At 41.7% G+C, this 9445-nt stretch overlaps 1 pseudogene; it reads left to right on the top strand.

The window, feature by feature from the left end:
• Positions 1–1582: 1582 nt before the first annotated feature.
• On the top strand, positions 1583–3414 carry LOC128628010 (cysteine-rich PDZ-binding protein-like; annotated as a pseudogene).
• The last annotated feature ends 6031 nt before the right edge of the window (positions 3415–9445 follow it).

The following is a 9445-nucleotide window of genomic DNA, read 5'->3' as shown; positions in this document are numbered from 1 at the left end:
GCTGAGTGCGTCTTCCTGGAGTGCCTCTGCAGGCTCTGAAAGTCTTGCATGCCAGGAAACCCCTCCGCCCCCAGCACTCTAGGAGATCTGGTCATCCTGTGCCAAGGCTGCATAGCTCACAGGAGAACATTCCAGAAAGGGTGGGTCTGGCTCCACACCTCACTCTCTGTCCAACATGCCAGAAGGAATTCCCCTGAACAGGCAAAATACACATATACAAACAGAGGAAGGAAGGAGGGGGAGAAGAACAAAGGGAGAACGAAAGGAAGGAGTAAATTTACTTAAACAAAAAATTTTTGCTTAGTAAGCCAAGAGGCATAATACTTAAAATAATGTTCAACTATAAAATTTCAATCTTTAATCCTCAAGTTTTAAAAAAATGTCAAATGAGCAAATCTATTGTAAATGATGAACAGACAGAGGGCAAGGATGAGAGAGAACATCAGGCTAGCTTTTCCTGCTGAGCTGACACATTCAGCCTCTGCAAAGCTCTCAGGATGCTGTGCAGCCTATGTGCACTTTTAAGGGATTCCAGGCTAAAGAGGACTGGGGTATGATGCCCCTCCGGAAGGGTAGGGAAAGGCCCAGGGCCTCCGAATTGCACTCTCTGCAAATGAAATCCCTGATCCCTCCAGTGGCAGCAGCCAAAAGCCACCCAAATTTTACTGAGATTGGGTTTGGGCTGAGGTTCATTTTAAGTCAGCCTTAATCTTAGGCTGGAGCCCCCAGTACTATCTGGGACCCGAGTCGGTTTCCACCACCATTAAGAGTTTTCCCATTCCTTTCTTGTCTCAAGTGGAACTGGATGTGACGTGCTCACTCTGGTCTCAGGTCGTTGACCAGTCCAGGCTTTCCCTGTTATCAGGGCTGCTGCCCTTAACCTTTGTTGACAATAAAAAACTTATTTATTTTGTTCAAGAAGCCAACTTGAATTTCCCCAAAGAATTTTCGAAAGGTAAAACATCAAACATATTAAGCACTGGGACTTTGCCACCCATACTTATTGCCCCAAGGAGGACTGTTGCCATGGCAATGGCTCAGTAAGGAGAACGGAGCTTGGCTGAAGGGTGAATTAAATACCATCGTGGAGCACAGGCCACCCAGCCATCCAGCCCCTTATGATACTTGGAATGTTTACCCAAGTCTTAGGAGTTAAGTCATAATTAAGAGAGAGTGAGAGAAACAAAAATGTCCCACTGCAAACAAACATGTTGAGGGATGGGGTAGGAGGTCAGAATGTGGGTAAAGATGTTCTGAAAGTCAACTGTGAGTGTCTGTGGCAGTATCTTTTCCTGAGGGCTGGCAGAAACCTTCCACCCTAGCTTTTGTGTGGACAGACCAGTCCCATCCCTCTGCAAAGGGGCACAGCCAATGGAGCCGACAGAACTCAGTGAAGCATTCGCCAGAGAGCTGGTGTCAGAATGACCCTTGCAGCCTCTTTGGCAACATACTCCAAGACTCTACATGTTCATTCTCTGTGATCCTGGAGTCCCAGTCCTGGGAATCAGCCCAAGGGATATCATTCTGGCTCTTAAAAAAAAAACCCTCTGGTTCCATGGCTAAGAAAACTGTCAGCTGAAGAATGGTGTGTGGAAAATGTGAAAAGGAACTAGGCACTGTTATCACTCCAGCTACATGTTTCCCAGGTGCAAGGAATCCCACAGAAAGTGGCTGTGACTTCTTAAAAAACAAAATTTAATCCATATGGAACAAATAACTTCTCCACTTGCAGAATAAAAGTTCTTTGCACTGGCTGGGTTCTCATCACTGCCAGGTCTGTGCCTACAAAAAGAGTATGTGTGCAATATGTGAAAAAAAGGCTTTAAATAGCAAAACTACCAGCAAACATATTGCATTGGTGAAATTTCTGGCTTTCTGTATAATTTGATTTTCCGGGCTTTTCAAGTCATAATACAGATGTCCAAGTTACAGAATAACATTTTAAGACAAATAATTAACTTTAAACCCAGGAAGTTGATGGGTTTTTATTCTTTTGCCCTTAAGAAGTTCTGAACAGCACAATGTAATCAGTCTTCTGCCTGAAGTTGTTTTTTTTTCCCCCTTACAGTCATTTTATTGACCTGGAATATGTGGCAAATTTAACTTTTTATTTAACACTATTTATATAATTTTATTATCCTTTCCCTCAGGTTTACTTATATATATTGTAAATGTGAGAAGGAGGTTGATATTTTGCATTAAACTTGGCATCTAGACGTAAAATCCTTGCCTCAGTCCCTTGTTGGTTGCATAGTTCTGAGAATCAGCAGTGCCTTGATTAACTGCAGTTCCACAGAGCATTTATCTGAGACCATTATCGCTAAATGGTTCCTAAGTAATTAGCCCAGGCCCAAATCAAACACAAGTTGTGTTTGTAATTTTTCATTTGTTTTTGAAGCCAAAATGCCAGTACCTTTTACATGAGAACGAGAACACAAGGAACACCCCACAGAGGTGCAAATGAATCACTGGACTTCAGAAAAACACATATTTCACACAGTACCTTGATTCAAACCATCGCAAAAAGATGGGAGAACAGTGTTCATTCATGATGATATGTAACATAAATGAATCTCCACTCTTTGAAAAAGCTCTTATAAGCAGAAACCAAACCTTTTTTAAAAATCTCCTTCCCTTCTTCACTAAGTAAATAAATGAATAAATACAACAAAGGGGGAAAGGCTGTGAGCACAAAGAAGTTCAGCGCAGAGTTTTTAGTTCTGTAAAACTGGAAAAAGGAAAAAGGACCTTAATCCTAACAGCAAGGGGGAAGTTACAATATGGTGCAGCAGCATAATGAAATATACTGCAGAAATGTCCAAAATTTTTCACAACAGATGGAGAATCTCTCATTACTTCATGTTATAAATAAAGGTCAGATCCATCATTGTAAATACAATATGATCTGAATTGTGGGGAAAACACACAGTAATCTGGAAGGAAATGCATCAAATTGTTAACAGTTCCTGGCTTTAAGTGCTGAGATTGGGTTAAGTTTGTTTTCTTCCAGTCTGTTTTTCTAAATTTTCTATAATGGGCATGTAATTTTTATTTTTGCAATCACAAACTTTTTGAAAGACACAACACATGTTTTCTTACCTCACAGGCACTCCCAAACCTCCTTGCTCCTGCCTTCTTCTACTGTAGAATCTGAAAAAGCTTAAATGGCCACTTTTCCAGCCACCTTGTTTTAGCAAAGGCACAAGGCACAACTCCAGCCAATGAGATGTGAGTAGAAGTCAGATCCCCTGGCCTTTACCCTTCCTCCCTCTTCTTGTCTAGAATGTAAACACAGTGAGTGATGGTTGCTGCAGCAAGCACCTAGGAGCCAAACTGGAAAAGCCAAGGGAATCGCAGATCCTGGCTATGGCAATGTCAGGTGCTGAACAAAGGCCAGCAGCTGCCAGTTGTTGAGACAGTAGAAAGTGTTGAAGAAAGCTGTGTGGCAGCAAGGCCAAGAACATAAGTTCTCAACCATTATCACATGGAGAGATTTTGTAAATATAAAAATTATAAAGCATGTGAGAAAAACAAGTCATGAGAAGGCAGTCACCAGATGCAACAACCAAGAGAAATCACATCTCCGGATCTAATGGAAAAACATAAGAGACTGTAAAATAAATGCACTTTAAATATTTCTCAAGGAGAATTGAAGAAGAAAGAATAGGTGGTATTTTTAAATGAATCAAATGAAATGCTGAAGATGGAAAATATACTCAGTGATAGAAGAATCATAGTTAAGTTAAATAGTGGACTAGACACAGCATTGGAGACTTAGAAGAACAAGTAAAGAAAATGACACAACACACACAAAAAAAGGAGTATAATGCCTGAAAAAGACTTTAGCTACATGGCACATGGGATGGGGAACTTTAATGTGCACTTGATTCAATTTTTAAAAAGAAGAACAGTCAGCATGGAGGAGAGGAAATACCACTAGAACTGAAGAAAGACATAAGTTTTGGTGCTGAAAACACAGTTTTTCCTGATGAAAAGAAGCAAAGAGGAAAAGCAAAATAAGCAAAGAGGAAAATCATTTATTACAAGCCCATGGTAATGAGAATGACATTAGCACCAAAAAATGCCAGAAAACTCTGTAATCATATCTTCAAAGTTCAGAGGGAAAACAATGTCAAACTACAATTTTATACCCAGTTAAACCATTATTACAAATTATGGGCAAGATAAAGAGTAGCAACTATGATCAAGGCTTTCAAGGAACCAACATAAAAGATACTGGCAGTTTTAGCTGTCACTGTTCTCCAGAGATTGCGTGAGCCACTCAGGATACTTCCAGTGAAAAAGAATCAAGTCTGAGGAACTAGAGATCCTATGGATCCTATTGAGTAGGGGAATCCCAGGCAAATGCCAGTGAGGATTTTATCTAGACAGTCAAGAACAAGTGGACCTTGAAGAGCCATCATCAGCTTAGCATGGCAGCCAGCTCTTTATCCCTCTGGAATTCCTTCAGTAGTTTGAGAACTGCAAAGATACACATAGTAGGCATGCAGAGGGCACAGTGTAAACCTACACTGTGCTTACCCTGGAATGCAAACATGTCTTTTTGTATGGAGTGTCATAAAACCCATTCCATGATTCTGGCTTTCTCTACCTTCTGCTTACTCATCAACTAAAAATGGTTTTCCTACCAGACTCAACTGTATGAATTTTTAGTTCAGTATAAACTACAAACAAAGCATAATCTATGTTTCTCTGGTTTGAATTCTCAAGAGAGACTGATTGACCATTAGCCAGAGAAAAATTGTCATTCCTCTGTGAAGGGTCTGCCTCTGATCCTATCAGTTCTGTCCTTGCAGAGCAGAAACTGCTGACTTGCCTACTCTACAACCTTTCTGCTACTACTACTTTTTTTTATTAAGAAATGTATCCACCTCTCACTCCTATGGCCCTATCCCTAGCCCAGGAGTATATTCTGTTGGTGTAAGTCAATAATAGTGACTAAACCCCCTCCCAGTGATTGGTACACAGGAAAAAGCGTATGATCCACTTTTAACTTTTGATTCATAAAAAACAGTCTGTTGGAGGATTCTTTGATTTCTTTACTCCAAATAAGAATTCAGCAAAAGAGAAATCCCCTTCCCCCCAAATACACACACACGCATACTTTCTTCTTCTCTAAGGAAAATTGTGACTAGATATGATGAGTGAAAGTACTAAAGCCGGGTTGCTACCAGCCTAAAAGTGAAGCGAACTCATGGAGGAGGATAGGACAAGAGAAGCCTAGGAAAGTGGAGCCAGGTTTCTAATTTATGCTCCTCATTTGAAGACATTCCATCTCTGAACATTTTGTAATGAATGGTAATTAACTTATTTATTGCTTAACCCAATTTTAATTGTGAATTGCTATTACTTAAAGCAAATACATCCTAATCAAAACTAACATGAGGCTTTCATCAGAGACCACTGGTGGGGGTGGGGGCAGTTACAACTCCCACACAAATATCCATGTGCCACATGGACTTGGGGAGCATGAGGACTGAAGGTGTCCTAAATACGCCATTTCAAGGGAAGAAAAGTGATGAAGAACAAGTTAACTTCAAGAATGAGTAGGGATGATTCTGGATGCAGTGTGATGGTTGTCATTTTGATTGTCCTCTAATCTAGTGTGCATAGACTTGTTTATATATGAGTTCTAGATCAAGCACATGGCAAAAAAAGTGAAAAATACCTACAACTGTTACAGGTGGAAATGGAATCCTTGTGGTGTCACAAGAAGAGCATTCCTGGGGACCCACACATGGGAGGTTGAGGTGTTGTGGTAAGGTTTATTAAAGCTGTAGCAAACACAAAGGATTGTTCCAGGTTCAGCTCTGTTCTGCTGTGGAAGAAGTCCAGGCTTGTCTTCATCAGGCCTAGAAACAGCGCCAGTGTCCGGAAATTCTGTGCTATGACGAGGCTTAGTCCAGTTTAGTCTCTGTCCCCATCTGGCTAGTTTAGTCTGTTCCCAGCACCATTTCTGGTGCTGTGCCCAGGCCTGTGCTTAGAGCCTGCTTGGAGTTGGCTGTTGGAAACTGCCCTGCCTGGTTTCAGGAATTGTAACTGCCTCCCATGGCTAAGTGAGCGACCTCCAGAATGCGAGCCACAGGAGACAAAGCTGGTCTCCGGCAGTAGATGCTGCCCCTGCTTCATCTCCCTGCCCCCAAAGCATGGTTGATGTCCATGGCAGGTATGAGCCCTCAGAGAGGAGCAACCTAGGCCAGACATGATCACTTGGGAGGCCATATGGAAGGACCCAGGGGGCTTCGACAAAGAGGGAGTGATGGACCCTCATCCCCTGGCTATTGTGACATAGCCCGAGTCCCCATTTCTGCCTGGGAGAAATGGGGACTTCCTGACTCTAATCCACTTAAGCCTAAAAACCTATGATGGGGAAGGCATTTCAGCCCTGTGCTGGAAAGGGTGTGTATCCAGGGTAAATCAGGCATAAGAAAGAATATGTAAAAACCCTGTGAAACCTGCTTTGTTTAGAATGCTCTCATTTAAATGATAAGGGTTTAAGCAAGAAGTTTGTTCCTCAAAGTTTTATGGCTCATTAGCTATCTGACCCTGACTAAGAATAAGCCCTCATAGTTTTTTGAATGCTATCTGTTGTTTGATACTTACCTGTATTCTTGTTCAAACAAACCCAATAAAAGTCCCTTGAGCAGGGGGCTTTTGGTCCTTCCCCTTTGAGGGATCAGCCACCTTTCCTCCCCAAGCAGATCATGTCTTGCTAGTGTTTACTTTCATCATGGTGGACAGGGGGACCTTGTAGGCAAAGTCACCCCCACAGTTGGCATGGCTGCTAGTCCCCGGGCAGCTGGTAGACCTGTGTGGCTTGCTATGGAGTGAGAACGTGCAAGCACAGAGGCAAACACATTACTAAGGGAGAGAGAGAGAGAGAGAGAGAGCAAGCTTTGTTAAGCTTAGATCGTATTATCTCAAACTTGGCAAGGACCAGGCTCTCTTTCAAAATAATCAATTTATTTCCCAATTCTTCACAGGCTTGCTTTGGGCCCTTTCCCTAACCAATCCATTTCCTAGGTCTTCCAGAGGCTCTGTGTCCTTTATCTAATCCAACCCTTTTTTCAGACCAGACAGACAGGCCTGTGTTGTCAGCTCCCCCTGTGTCATCCTGGCTTCTAGTGTGTATGTGCCCAGCAGAGGAATTTCCCCTTTATTGTTTATTCCTCCCCAACCTTATGAGTGAACCAGTTGCACCTTGGGGAGATTGAAAAGCTGGTCCTTCCTCCCTACGTGTGGGAGGGAGGGGTGTTAATCCCCATAGCAGAGAAATGTTGTGCTGGCCTGGGGTAACTTAACCAATATTTGGCTACTTACACTGCACAACCACCTAACCAAAAGCTCCATGGCATACTGAGAGGTGCTGGTAGCTTTGTGCCATGGTCTGTCTGTGTCAGGAGATTGGACTGAAGGTTCCTGGGAAGTGGAAAATTGGGCACTAGATGGGCACAAAAACCCTTTTTAGGAACCAGGCACAACAAATGGTTGGATTTTTTATGTTTTGTTTTTTCTACTTTATTTTTATTGTTTATACTATTATAGATGTCCCCATCCTCTCCCTCCCCCCAACTTTGGATCTTAAATTCCTACTGAGAGTGATTCCAACTGACTGTGGTTAGAAAGATTGAGGCATATGGGAATACCATGATCAATAAACAATATCTGTTGTGGAACTGGCTGGGGAATGGCGGCACACCTTCCACATACCCACCCTCCTCAGTCCCTTCTGTGATGGACCTCAGCCAACCAGTTCCTTCATCACAGTGAAAATGCCCTCCCTTCAGCACCCCACGTTATACATTCAAAAATCTTATATTTTTACTTACTCTTAAGCAAAGATACACTTACAAAAATGTACTGTCTCCAACCAATCTCATCACAGTTAAACAATCCACCAAACCCAAGAGCCATTCTCATCATATGTATTGTCCCTTATGGTTCAGAGCACTTGACAATCCTCAACTCATACTATTTCTGTAAAAACAACAGCACTCCACCTAGGGAATTTAACTTCAGAATTTTATTACTTTTGTTGTTTTTAGTATTATTCTTGTCTCCCTGCTTCGTTCTGAAGATTTTAACCATAAGTAGCTTTGACATGTTTCAAAGCTTCTTTTGTTCTTTCAGGGAGCTTTTGGAGAGGGTCCAAATTCACAATGTCTCTGTGAAACAAGGCCACAGAGAAGCCTTTGAATTTACTTTCACAAATATTTCTTGAGTACCTACTTTGTACCAGGTGCCAAGACAGGTACAGAGAAGAATAAAGAAGGAAGTATCATTTGTTGAGCTTCTGCTGTGCTATGCAATGTGCTATACCATGTTGCAATACCATGCTAGGGACTTTGAAGAGTTTCAGCTCATTTTATTCCCATAAGAACCTCCCAAATCATCATTATCACAATTACAGCTGAGAAAACTAAGGCTTAGAGAGGTTACATGACCTACCCAGCCACTTACCTAGTGATTAGTGGAGCTGGGATTTTACTCAAAGCCCAAGGTGTTTCAATGAACTACAACATAGGACCAAAGGACAAATATGGCTCATAAGAAAGTGGGAGGAGGCATCCTGAGAAATTTAAAGTCATAACATTGCCTAGTGAGTCATATGAAAGTGGGCCACTGTGATAGATATATTATTTATCTAACCACTGTGCTGTATACCTGGAACTAATATAAAATGACTGTCAATTGTATTAGAAAAATTATATTAAAAATAAATAAAAATAAAGGCTTTCACTGAGGAAAAAAAAAAGTTAGCTAGTTATTAACCTCTCTGAGCTTTAGTAGCCCAGTCAGCATGGGCTAGTACCAACTTTGCCAGGCTGTGGAGAGGATTAAAGATAATATGTATAAAGCACCTAGCACAAGGTAAGTAATCTATAAAGAATTGCTACTATTATTCACAGCTTTGTAAATTACCATTTCTCAAAAGGACAGGAGCAATTTTTCTATATACTAGATTCTCAGAACTTACAATGGGCATGAAGTACGAAATCTAAGATCTAACTAACAAGATTTTGCTATACGGCCTTGAGAAAATATATGGTTACTTGAAGAATCTCGGGACTGTCTGCAAAAAAAAGAATCTTAAATCATGAGGTAGTTCAGAGACTTGCATTCCTCCTCCCATGTCCTCATTCAGTAGAGCTACTGGCCAGGAATGACGAGAGGAGTTACCATTGCTGAGCCTGCTCATGAATTTGCATGAAAAGTGATAAGAGATATAACCACCACATCTGGCCCCCTGGAATAGCCAGGCATCTACAGTAAGAGGAAGGCCATTGTCTACACAGCCTGGAATCCCACTGCAGATCTTTACCAAGGCACAAACTCACATTGGATCAGACTTTGGTTAATCTCCCAGAGTGCTGGCTTTGCTTATGCCAGGACAAATGTGTCCCCAAATGAGGGAACTGACAAG

This window comes from Artibeus jamaicensis, unplaced genomic scaffold, assembly GCF_021234435.1.
Source record: "Artibeus jamaicensis isolate MK-2021 breed Jamaican fruit bat unplaced genomic scaffold, CSHL_Jam_final contig_519, whole genome shotgun sequence".
NCBI classification, from domain to species: Eukaryota; Metazoa; Chordata; class Mammalia; order Chiroptera; family Phyllostomidae; genus Artibeus; species Artibeus jamaicensis.
The sequence above is the reverse complement of the archived record's forward strand: the minus strand, read 5'-3'. Positions and strand labels throughout refer to the sequence as shown.